This window comes from Pseudophryne corroboree, chromosome 4 (assembly GCF_028390025.1).
Source record: "Pseudophryne corroboree isolate aPseCor3 chromosome 4, aPseCor3.hap2, whole genome shotgun sequence".
Classification (NCBI taxonomy): domain Eukaryota; kingdom Metazoa; phylum Chordata; class Amphibia; order Anura; family Myobatrachidae; genus Pseudophryne; species Pseudophryne corroboree.
Window position 1 is genome coordinate 60,954,934 of NC_086447.1, and position 13,314 is coordinate 60,968,247.

At 43.7% G+C, this 13,314-nt stretch overlaps 1 protein-coding gene across 1 annotated transcript in view; it reads left to right on the forward strand.

Annotated features, from left to right (window-relative positions):
* The window catches only part of MTMR9 (myotubularin related protein 9), a 163,377-nt gene that overhangs the window by 30,413 nt on the left and 119,650 nt on the right, over window positions 1–13,314 (forward strand). The window lies entirely within an intron of this gene.

Sequence of the window (13,314 nt, forward strand, 5' to 3'; positions counted from 1 at the left end):
GAAGTTACCTAGTGCAGATATGTGTAGACCGGAGGAGCCGCCAATTGATAAAGCTAAATATTTATCGTATATAAAACCCTTTATGAGGTCTAAGAACACTGTACGCTATTTATGTATGGAGTACCGTAAGGGTACGCACTTTGCGTAACAATCGCTTAGCCGTAGTCGAGACGCTCAAGCGTCACGTTCGCTCACGGCCAAGAGATTACAGGCAGGCACGCTATTGGCTGCCGACTAACGTAATGATTCGCTATAGCGTAGCGGACGCTCGGGACCACGAGGAGATCACCAGCGGCGCTGACGCTCACAATGTTAAACCTTTATATCTAAACCATAAACGGTGTATTATGCAGTAAAACCTTAGTGTAATGATAGAGTGTAAATGCAACACAGTGTAACCTTATTAACTTCAAAGCTGTTTGAGCGTCACCGACGCTCTGAGAGTACTTAACACTATAAGAAATACACAGATACCTGGGCTTAGGGTCTAACGCCTTATATATATATTATGGATGGTATGCTTGCAAAAGAATAATACAATACAATTATACACTACCAATATAACATAGACTAACTAACCAGATAACTGCACAGGAAATACAATACAATACAATACAATTACGTTTAAGGGAAAATAAGAGAGAAAGAGGAGAAGAGAGAGAGAGAGAGAGAGAAATGGCTCACCATAACAATACAGACAATATGATTGCAGCGAAGCTTACACATGTGAGGAACAATCGCTGCGCAGTTATTCAATGCTGAGATTCTTTGTGGAGAAAATACTTGACCTTACCCATACTGGCAGTCCCTATATACACAACCCTACAATACCGCATGGGACAGAAGCTAGACTCCATTTTATTAAAGCTCCCATGATTCCAAAGACTGCACCACATGGTTGAAAGGGGGAGGGGAAAATACCCGGCAGCAGCCATTTTAGATTTGCAGGTCCAAACACATGGCACTCTCTGCTACACCACAATCACATAGCAGAAGACACAAGACTCCATTTTATTCCAAAATGTCCAAGCCTCAGAACAATGCATATGTTCTGATTTTACAATTCCAAACCATCTAAATCACCTTTCACAATTTCAATCCAACTTCCTAGAACCATCTTATTCACTTTCACATTCCAAACAACTTCCTAGAACCATCTTATTCACTTTCACATTCCAAACAACTTCAGTATCTCAATAACCAGAGCATATTCATCACAAGACCAGATCACAATGTAACCACACATCTCAGCCTGCCATTGCTACCAGCACATGTTCAAACGTAACTGCATGGTGGTATTTATGATTAACAAGATATATTATAACTAACCAGCACAATCTATTTTAAATCACCATAGGCAAACAAATACCACAAGTACTATGCTACAGATTGTCTACTGTTCCAATTCATCACAGACTTCACAGAGTGTCAACACAAACACCCAACAATCACACAACCAAGTTACAATATCCTATTTAATCCAGCACCATTGACCTTAAAGCAATCTGTCTATATTTCCTTATCTAGCCATGTGAATTCAATACTTAGCCTTTAGTTTGTAGGTCAGTCCTGGGGATGTAGCCGCCATGCTGCTGGGTGCCAGGTAGCTGTGTGAGTGAGTGAGTGAGCCCTGTGATCTCCAGTGGGTATATCATACCCTCATTCCAGCTGTGGGGGTGTGTCAACAACAAGATGTGTGTGTGTCCCTCACAGCATGTGAGCCAGCTGCATCAGTGGCCTTGGTTATGCAAAACAATGGGTGATGACCAACACATTCCTGTCTTGTGGGAAGCTATTGTTTGGCGAATACTATCTCACTGTCCACTCTCAGTTGAGACAATGACATCTCAGCAATCATTCTTCTGGAGACAAATCCGGCCCCATTGGTAAACACAGGTGTTGGCCCTCCTCATTGAGTCTCAAAGCTCAGTGTAATTAAAGGCTATTGTACTCCGTCTGCAGGAAAGATACTGATTTGGAATACAATTAATCTTCAATTACTATTCCTGTGCTTACCTATGCATAACACCATGTGAAGCCCTCCCAACATGCAAACTATTGTTTGGGGGATCTCTAAGGTCAAAGAGCCATTTGAGACCCACTGATACCTGCTGGACTCAGGGGAATATTAACTTATAAAATACATTATTTTGATTAAATTATGTAACGATTGAGTCGCACGCTACGAACACATAAACTCTACCGTAAATGCGCACACCGTGCGCCTGCGGGTGCACGCGACTGTGAGTATGCGCACGTACGGGAGAGCGACGCATGCGCAGCACGGACCTGTGTGAGGTGCAAATATGGTAGTGTGCATAGAGATATTTTTCTGACTTTGACAGTCCACCCTTTGGCAGTCAACAATAACTGCCACCTTCTAAAACATTTCAAAAAGAGAAAAATATATGTCAGGGGTTAATACATTTCCATGGTTGGGTAAGGGAGGAGAGAGGAGAAGGTGTGAAGAGGGTATGACCTAGTGAGATAGCAGAAGCATGTGTGTATGAGTCCATGTTTGGGGGGTCATGTATCATCGTGCCGTACGTGTGGTACATCAAGCTTCGAGGTATTGCGAAGTATACATTTGAATTCCTTCTTATCCCTTATTAAGGGTCTGTGGATGGGCTGTCAAACTTTACCGAGCTCTTTTCGGCTGTGGTTGTAACAAAATGGGGAAGCACATTTTAGTTGATGATACATGAATGGGGGAATATGTGCTTGCTGATATCTGTGCCTGTATTCCCTATCGACTATGTGTATAATTACCTGAGGGTTGTAGAGATGAAGATAAGACATAATTACGGTAAATGCAGTGGTATTCTATGTCAGGTTAATGAACATTCGTCGATTGAGGTCTTGTTCGGTGTCTGTTGAATGCAGTCTTCTTTGTGCTTTTGCCCATTAGGTGCGAGCAAAAAGCTTTGTCAATGTCCATAGATTTACAAAAATGTTGGGCTAGCGTAATTTTAAAATTTCTAGGGAAACTGGGGATCTATGGCAAAGTTCATCAAATCTCTGGGTATAAGGTTGTCAAAACTTCTTCTTTAATCCATCCGTTGTCTGTATACAGGATCATCAAACTCCTCGTCAAAAGTGGGTCTTTTTACCTAGGAGAAACCGGAAAAACAGGTGAAAGAAACGGACCGTATAATCGCATTTTCATCACATCATTGTTTCTACCGTTGGGTCATAAATCAAATCCATTGGAATTACAATTTCCCCACTCCTTAGACTCATTACCTCAGGTAGTACTTTTCCAATATAACACAATCCTTCTGAGTTTGGGGCAAGCCGCTCATACGCCTTTCTCCCGCATGTGAAATATGCATCATCGGGGAGAACATATGGGACTGAATATGTCATTACCATGTTACACATTTTCCATGTGAACTCTCCTAACCCTAATTCTCCCATCTGTTTAGTACACCTATCAGTTTGTACGATCTGTGCACTGTATCCTAGTGATACCTCTCCAACTCTCGTGATCCTATTTCCTAGGGTATACCTATATCGGAAAGATTTTCCTCTACTGGCTATGTGGCGTATAAGCTCTGTATCTGTTGGCATTCTATCTGCTCTATATGAAAAGGTCATGGTTTGGTTACTCCATGACACTTCCCAATTTCCCGGCTTTCGGGGGTTGGTAATGTTAAAACATATTAGGGGTCTATCCACATGATATTGGTGGAGCTTCGAACTAGGAGGACTAGAGATATTAAACCTCCTGTCCACCGGTCTCCCACCCTTTAGCTCAAGTACCTCCCCTACCGTTAAAGGAAATGGTACTAGCCCTGATTTGCTGTGACCTTGAGGTACTTGAGAGCATACCCAACAATCTGTCTGATTTAACACACTACCCACTAAGGAGTGATAGTCACTCAATGGATGCCGGTCCATGTGGATATTAAAACTGGATTGGCATTTCTTAATGCACCCATCCTCAACTACATTGTCACGGAGCCTACAGATACAGTTTTCTTCAGCTAACAATCCAAAAAAATGTTTACAAATAACATGGCTGTTAGATTGTTTCCGGTACTCGCCTTTGTTCGGTGCTTGTGTTGCTATTGGAAATTTACACCTCCGTCTTAGTCATTGGAACCTTTCTGGTGTCAAAACTTCTTTCTCGACCTCACTGGTACTCTCACCGAAACAGACTGCTCTGGTCAACAGGAAAAATCCATATCACAGTCTCTTGGGGCAAGTCCATCTTACAGGAGGAGAAAAGAAGAAATTTGTAATGGGGTACAGAAAATCAGTTTGAGGGGGAGAGAAACTTGTTACGATAATTAGTTCTCTAGTCTTGTTGTTCTTCTCGTTCTGCTGTCATCTCAAAGGTGCTGTCTCTCAGTCTTCCAAACGAACATTCCGGTGATGCAATATTCCTTCCAAACCAGCGATCTTTCTGTAAGGAGCAAAAATCTTGCATTACCATTTGTCTAACTGATGTGTGACATACCATCTTTAAACCATGAAAACATGAGTGAGAAGAGAGAGAAAACACAAAAAAAAAACAAAAGAGAGAGAGAACAATTTATATGCATATATATATTACATAAATCAACAATAAACAACAATAGGAAAAGAGAAAAAAAAAAACATTTTTTTTTTTTTCAAACATTTTCAAACATTGTCAGATCATCAGGCTGTCATATCTACATGTCCAATGGTTTCCTTGCGCAGTCCCTCCCACCAGCACCTCCATACTCCACTGTATCTGGCCAGGATACATTGATGTGGGTAGATCATGCTGGGGTTTGGTAGACTTCTGCAAAGACCAAACAGATATGCAATGTTTGAGTCCTATCCATGATCGTCAGAGATGGGGAGAGAAAAGAAACATTTCACAGATACATTTACAACGTTTCACCCGGTCATTCCTGTGTCTTCAGGGAATGACCTCCCAATTTATTAACTGTTACCTCAGGCTTACCATCCGTCCTAGTGATCACCTTTCTTGACTACATATCATGAGTGTGGACCAAAATTCTTCCTATATGATCCCTGATTATAATTTGGTGTGTCATAATTTTGCTCATTCCTCTGTCTAGGGGGTCTGACTTTATGTGTGCTATTACAGTTGCTGGCATAATGCCCTTCTCTTTTACAAAGATAACAAACCCGGGGCTTCTTCCAAGTGTCAGTGACCTGAGGTTTTGGTTGATTTGATGCCTCCTCAAACGCTCGGATGCTCATCACCATCAACCGCTTTCCCTGTACCTCCCTGATTCCTTGGATACCATGATTATGTCGTTGTCTAGGGCGTTGATATACCTTCTGTGAATCTTTGATCATACACTTAGATCTTTCCTAGGATCTGGGAAATCAGACATGATTGATCTCAATTCTGTCCGGGACCAGGGATGGCGCATTGCACTGTCCTTGACGGGAATGATTCCCTGATCGTCAGTCTTCCCATTGGGGACTGTGATCACCCTGACAGGACTAAACTCAATTACATCACCTTGTTTTGGTCTTACAATATGGGGTACATTTGTTTGTGCGTGATATAAAACTTTGTACGTACCTGTGGACACGACCTCACCTGACCCTCCGTTAGGGGGTTTGATTATTGCCTTTACCGATTTGGTCGCGTCCACCTGGATGTCTTGTGTGATGGTTGCTGGGAGAGGTGCCGACATCGTGCTGGGCTCACTTTCTTGTTCGTATTCCTGAGGGAAGTTTGACATGGGGTGCGACTTGCACAGGTTAACATTTGTAATTTTTTTACACTTTCATTTTCATAAACATTGTTACATTTTACACTTTCATTCTTAAGACAGTTACTAAGTGCGTTTTTATCGTACAACCTTGTGCCTTTCTCCGCAACCACAATTCTCTCCATTGCCATGTCTCTCCTCCCAAGATGAAAGTCAGATATGTCAGTTACCTCTCTTTGAAATTCACTTTCCTGTTGCCACAGGTTTAAACAATCATAATGTTTGCTCCGTCTCTTTGCTGATTTGATGAGACATATCCTCCTCCTTAAATTTTGCAACACTTCTGGGCTGAAGCTACCTACTCTTGGGAATTTCTCCCCGTCATGTACCGTCATTCTCTCCCATTCATCACATAAAACCTCTGTGTGTGAACCGTATTTTTCACACATCACGTACCTTGCCGACCCGACTGGTCGGTTTACTAAATCAACCCGAACCGAGGTTGATCGCCCCCTGCCTGAACAACTGGCCCCCATAACTCGTAGGTGTTGCTTTTCTTCAGCGAACCCTTACAAAAAACCAAGATGTCCGGGGCAGGCTGGTGGTGAAGTTTACCGAGTACTCCACTCACTTCTCGCCCACGTTGGCCAGTACTGCAATCACTGTATCCAGAGCTGTTGTACCCAACCCAGGGCCCCTGTGAACCTTTATTTACTGGGGCGTGTTCCCCAGCAAGTATCGGTTGTTGGATAGTTCCTGAGTGACCAGCGAACCTCCCTTAAAATAAAAAAAATTTCACAAATCACGTTAGAATGTACAAATAGTTTTATGACCGGTTTCGTACACAAATGGTACCGGTCAGACTAACTAGTGCACACAATTACGTGCGGTACAATCGTTTAGCACATAAGCAACTAATCTTATGTACTGAGCGACCAGTGGAATCGAAAATTTCGGCTGCGAATTCCTTCAGCCAGAGCTTAAATGGCCTATATGGGTTCCGCACCAACCCTTCTTGGTGTTGTGCTACTTGTCTCTATAGCGGACTTTACCTGGACCTCCTTGTCTGTATGACCTCCTGGTCTGTATGACCTCCTGGTCTGTATGACCTCCTGGTCTGCTATACTCTAATGCTCAAATTTTATGTTTTAACCAGAGATGCCTCCCTAGCCACCATGCACGTCACTTACATGTATGTACCTTCACGAGAACTCGATACTTTTCTTGTGGTTCAACCTCAAAATTGTATATAACACACTCACTCACCACATGTACACTTTTGTTTCTATTTCTATTTCTGCGCAGAAATTTTTCTTTAGACCAGATGTGTTGTGAATTTGGAGAAGGATCTGTTAATCTAAATTTCGGATACTAAAATAGACTTGCGCTATTTACCACGTTGCAACCTTTTCGCCTGTTGCAATAACACTATCGTGTGATTTGAGTTACGTGGGCGTACCCGGACGCTCCGTTGCGTAATATACGCTGCGTGCGTCGGCCTTTGAGTTGCGTACGCGAGTCTCAGCCCTTTGTTAGAGACACGTGCACGCAAAGCAAATATCCACCGTAACACAATGTACACTTTTATCAATGTAGATGATCCTCGATCATCTACCGCGCACCACACCAATCTCTCCTTATACCTTAGGTAGAGTTGCGTGTGGGCTTTTTACAATTATACCCTTAAATATTACTTTTTATCTTTTTAACTACTAATAGCAACAAATCTTTCTTAGCACGTTATCAATGCAAATGGCAAACAGGAAGGTGAGATGTGAAAGTTACACAAATGAACATGCAATTCTAAATTAATCTAATAACATATATTGATGTAAGCACACGCATATAGATATTACATATATGAGACCCTATTAGTGCTTCTACTTTGCATATGAATGTGCAATTTCTTTCACTGCTGGGAGAGAGAAAAAAAAAAAACAACAACAAACCAGTCCCACAGGTCATTTGCATTTCAATGGCCATCCTACAAATAGCAGCGTTAAAACAGGTTCTTGAAGAGAGACAGTTACAAAAAAAAAAAAAAAAAACTACTTGTGTATTTCTTAAATCAAATATTTAATTATTAACTGTTATTAAACTCTATCTGAACTACTTATGATTGACTATGATATGGACTAAACAAATGCATAAAAAAAAACTCATTAAATGATGATTTCTTTTTGACAGTGGATGGCTGATTATTTCCTGAGTCAACTGAAAATCAGCCGTTCAAAAAAAATGTTTTTTTTTTGACCTTCCCAAAATGGCCGCTGCTCCTCCCCCATCCATGAGGTTTACACAAAATGGGGGACAGACCTTTTGTCACAAAGAAAAATCATCATGCCAGCCCCTTTTAGTTATCACGCTATGCAGAGCGATTAAAAATAATTTTAAACCTATTTAAACAGACAAACCATCCAATCTGCGTGTGCAGTTGGCACCAAATAGAAATAAAAACCAGATTTACAAAGACAATAACGTACTGTTCTTACCTTCCAGTTCCCGAATTCCCTCAGCACTCCTTACCAAGTGAAGCAGGCGCTTATCTGGTCAGCACTGCAGTATCCCCGACCTCCAAACGGTTTAACGAGGGATACTACCTTCCACTCTTTGCTGACCGATAATGTCTGCTGAAGTTACCCAGTGCAGATATGTGAAGACCGGAGGAGCCGCCAATTGATAAAGCTAAATATTTATCGTATATAAAACCCTTTATGAGGTCTAAGAACACTGTACGCTATTTATGTATGGAGTACCGTAAGGGTACGCACTTTGCGTAACAATCGCTTAGCCGTAGTCGAGACGCTCAAGCGTCACGTTCGCTCACGGCCAAGAGATTACAGGCAGGCACGCTATTGGCTGCCGACTAACGTAATGATTCGCTATAGCGTAGCGGACGCTCGGGACCACGAGGAGATCACCAGCGGCGCTGACGCTCACAATGTTAAACCTTTATATCTAAACCATAAACGGTGTATTATGCAGTAAAACCTTAGTGTAATGATAGAGTGTAAATGCAACACAGTGTAACCTTATTAACTTCAAAGCTGTTTGAGCGTCACCGACGCTCTGAGAGTACTTAACACTATAAGAAATACACAGATACCTGGGCTTAGGGTCTAACGCCTTATATATATATTATGGATGGTATGCTTGCAAAAGAATAATACAATACAATTATACACTACCAATATAACATAGACTAACTAACCAGATAACTGCACAGGAAATACAATACAATACAATACAATTACGTTTAAGGGAAAATAAGAGAGAAAGAGGAGAAGAGAGAGAGAGAGAGAGAGAGAGAAATGGCTCACCATAACAATACAGACAATATGATTGCAGCGAAGCTTACACATGTGAGGAACAATCGCTGCGCAGTTATTCAATGCTGAGAATCTTTGTGGAGAAAATACTTGACCTTACCCATACTGGCAGTCCCTATATACACAACCCTACAATACCGCATGGGACAGAAGCTAGACTCCATTTTATTAAAGCTCCCATGATTCCAAAGACTGCACCACATGGTTGAAAGGGGGAGGGGAAAATACCCGGCAGCAGCCATTTTAGATTTGCAGGTCCAAACACATGGCACTCTCTGCTACACCACAATCACATAGCAGAAGACACAAGACTCCATTTTATTCCAAAATGTCCAAGCCTCAGAACAATGCATATGTTCTGATTTTACAATTCCAAACCATCTAAATCACCTTTCACAATTTCAATCCAACTTCCTAGAACCATCTTATTCACTTTCACATTCCAAACAACTTCCTAGAACCATCTTATTCACTTTCACATTCCAAACAACTTCAGTATCTCAATAACCAGAGCATATTCATCACAAGACCAGATCACAATGTAACCACACATCTCAGCCTGCCATTGCTACCAGCACATGTTCAAACGTAACTGCATGGTGGTATTTATGATTAACAAGATATATTATAACTAACCAGCACAATCTATTTTAAATCACCATAGGCAAACAAATACCACAAGTACTATGCTACAGATTGTCTACTGTTCCAATTCATCACAGACTTCACAGAGTGTCAACACAAACACCCAACAATCACACAACCAAGTTACAATATCCTATTTAATCCAGCACCATTGACCTTAAAGCAATCTGTCTATATTTCCTTATCTAGCCATGTGAATTCAATACTTAGCCTTTAGTTTGTAGGTCAGTCCTGGGGATGTAGCCGCCATGCTGCTGGGTGCCAGGTAGCTGTGTGAGTGAGTGAGTGAGCCCTGTGATCTCCAGTGGGTATATCATACCCTCATTCCAGCTGTGGGGGTGTGTCAACAACAAGATGTGTGTGTGTCCCTCACAGCATGTGAGCCAGCTGCATCAGTGGCCTTGGTTATGCAAAACAATGGGTGATGACCAACACATTCCTGTCTTGTGGGAAGCTATTGTTTGGCGAATACTATCTCACTGTCCACTCTCAGTTGAGACAATGACATCTCAGCAATCATTCTTCTGGAGACAAATCCGGCCCCATTGGTAAACACAGGTGTTGGCCCTCCTCATTGAGTCTCAAAGCTCAGTGTAATTAAAGGCTATTGTACTCCGTCTGCAGGAAAGATACTGATTTGGAATACAATTAATCTTCAATTACTATTCCTGTGCTTACCTATGCATAACACCATGTGAAGCCCTCCCAACATGCAAACTATTGTTTGGGGGATCTCTAAGGTCAAAGAGCCATTTGAGACCCACTGATACCTGCTGGACTCAGGGGAATATTAACTTATAAAATACATTATTTTGATTAAATTATGTAACGATTGAGTCGCACGCTACGAACACATAAACTCTACCGTAAATGCGCACACCGTGCGCCTGCGGGTGCACGCGACTGTGAGTATGCGCACGTACGGGAGAGCGTACGCATGCGCAGCACGGACCTGTGTGAGGTGCAAATATGGTAGTGTGCATAGAGATATTTTTCTGACTTTGACACCATATATATATATATATATATATATATATATATATATATCTAATACGTATACATATATCCTTTTGTCAGGAATAGCAGGGTCCCTAGTGACGTTAATACGTTCCAATGTGTATGAACAGGTACTCAATGCCGATTTTGTGGATCTGATCAGGAAACATTATGGTCGACATAAGAAACACTATTCGAGTCGATCTCAGGGAGTAGCAACTGGGCAAAATAACATTTTTGCGATCCCGAGGGGTCTGAGAGAAATCAATACTATGAATAGGACTCCCTCCATAAATAATATCACACCTGTGATCGTGCCACAGACCTATGTAACTTTACCATACATACATATACATATACATATAGGCAGAGGCGGATTTAGACCTCATGGGGCCTCCCTACCTCAAACAATCCATAGCACTATATTTTTGTTCTGACTTACTTACATTACAGATGGAGTTCTGTCTGTGCCTGAGCCTATCACCGCGTCTGGGGCATGCACGTGTCCGTGACACACACGCGCCCCATTCACTAGAATGAGAGCGTCTGTGTGCGCTCCCGGCTGGGCTAAGCGGCGACCAATCAGACAGAGAGTGCCCCACAGAGGTAAATGGTAAAAATGGGTGTGGCCAATTAAAATGGGACGTGATACACAGACATATGCCCCCAATAGTGCAGTGCCAGATCCACAATTGCCCCCACAGTGCCAGATCCACAATTGCCCCCACAGTGGCCAGGTATACAAATGCCCCCACAGTGCCAGGTATACAAATGCCCCCACAGTGCCAGGTATACAAATGCCCTCACAGTGCCAGATCCACAAATGCCCCCACAGTGCCAGATCCACAATTGCCCCCACAGTGTCAGGTAATACCTGACACTGTGGGGGCAATTGTGGATCTGGCACTGTGGTGGCAATTGTATACCTGACAGGTATACAAATGCCCACACAGTGCCAGGTATACAAAAGCCCCCACAGTGCCAGGTAAACAATTGCCCCACAGTGCCAGCCAATTGCCCCCACAGTGCCAGGTATACATACAAATGCCCCACAGTGCCAGACAATTGCCCCCACAGTGCCAGGTATACATACAAATGCCCCACAGTGCCAGCCAATTGCCCCCACAGTACCAGGTATACATACAAATGCCCCACAGTGCCAGCCAATTGCCCCCATAGTGCCAGGTATACAATTGCCCCCACAGCAGCCAGTGCTGCAGCTGCTTACCGCTGCTGCACTGCTGCTGCTGCTCCTCCAGGCGGCTGTGAGTGAGGCAGGGTGACGGTGTGACAGTGTCAGTCAGGAGAGGAGAGCGCCTGCCAGCGCGGCTATGTCTGGCGCTGGCGGCATGTAGCGGACTTCAAACCAGCCGCCGGTTCGTGAGCCAATCAGAGCTTGCGGACCGGCGGCTCCTGATTGGCTGCCGGTCCACGAGCTCCGATTGGCTCACGAACCGGCGGCTGGTTTGAAGTCCGCTATACGCCGCCGCGCCAGACACAACCGCGCTGGCACGCTCTCCTCTCCTGACAGGCTGACAGCTGAGACACGCTGCCGCCGGATTGAGCGGCAGCGTGTCTCAGTGACACAAGGGGGGACCCGACCCGGCGGGCCCTAGGCAACCGCTTAGGTTTCCTAGCGACAAATCTGCCACTGCATATAGGTATAGCTCTTTATGATATGCATCACATTATTATGTCAATTTTCACCCAGTCAGATATTATTGGTGCCGACAGGGTCACCCCCCACGTCTGTGTCTCCCATATAGTTTTCTCTTGGAAAAAATATACCTCTACTGACATGTTGACATTAATTTACATGTACCAAGTACTATTAGGAGTCGACAGCGCCGACATAGTAATTCCCTTTGTGGCAGAGCACTCAGCCTCAGACATGCCGACACACGTGTACCAAACACCCACCGACATTAAACTGGCTATAAGGGATAAACCCCAGTACATTCTGTCATGGAAACACAGAAGGAGTTTACCAGCTAATTTCCACAGCACTTAAGATATAGTGTGCTTTTATGTTTAACTTATATTGCACCAAACAACTGTGCCCCCCCTCGTTTTTCACTCTGATCTGTACAGCAGTGTTTTGGAAGGACCAGCATCTCTGTGAGGAGAAAATGGCGCTGAAATTAGCTGTGAGGGCTAAGCCACGCCCCCTTAATGGTGCGCTTCAGTCCCGCTTATTTTTATATATTTATACTGGCAGGGGGTCTGTATTTAGTGCCCAGGCACTGTATACTCTTATGCCAGTTGCTTATGAGGTTTTATGCTGCCCAGGGCGCCCCCCCTGCGCCCTGCAGTGCCGCTCTGTATGTGGGAGCATGGCGCGCAGCGCGCCCGCTGCGCGGTACCTCAAAGCCGTCACTGAAATCTTCTGCCGTCTCTGAAGTCTTCTGATCTTCTTCTACTCACCCGGCTTCTGACTTCTGGCTCTGCAAGGGTGGTGACGGCGCGGCTCCGGGAACGAGCATCTAGGCGTACCTAGCGATCAGACCCTCTGGAGTTAATGGTGTCCAGTAGCCTAAGAAGCAGTGCCTTGAAACTCACAGAAGTAGGTCTGCTTCTCTCCCCTCAGTCCTACGATGCAGGGAGCCTGTTGCCAGCAGGTCTCCCTGAAAATAAATAATACACATAACATAAAGTCTTTTCAGAGAAACTCAGTAGAGCTC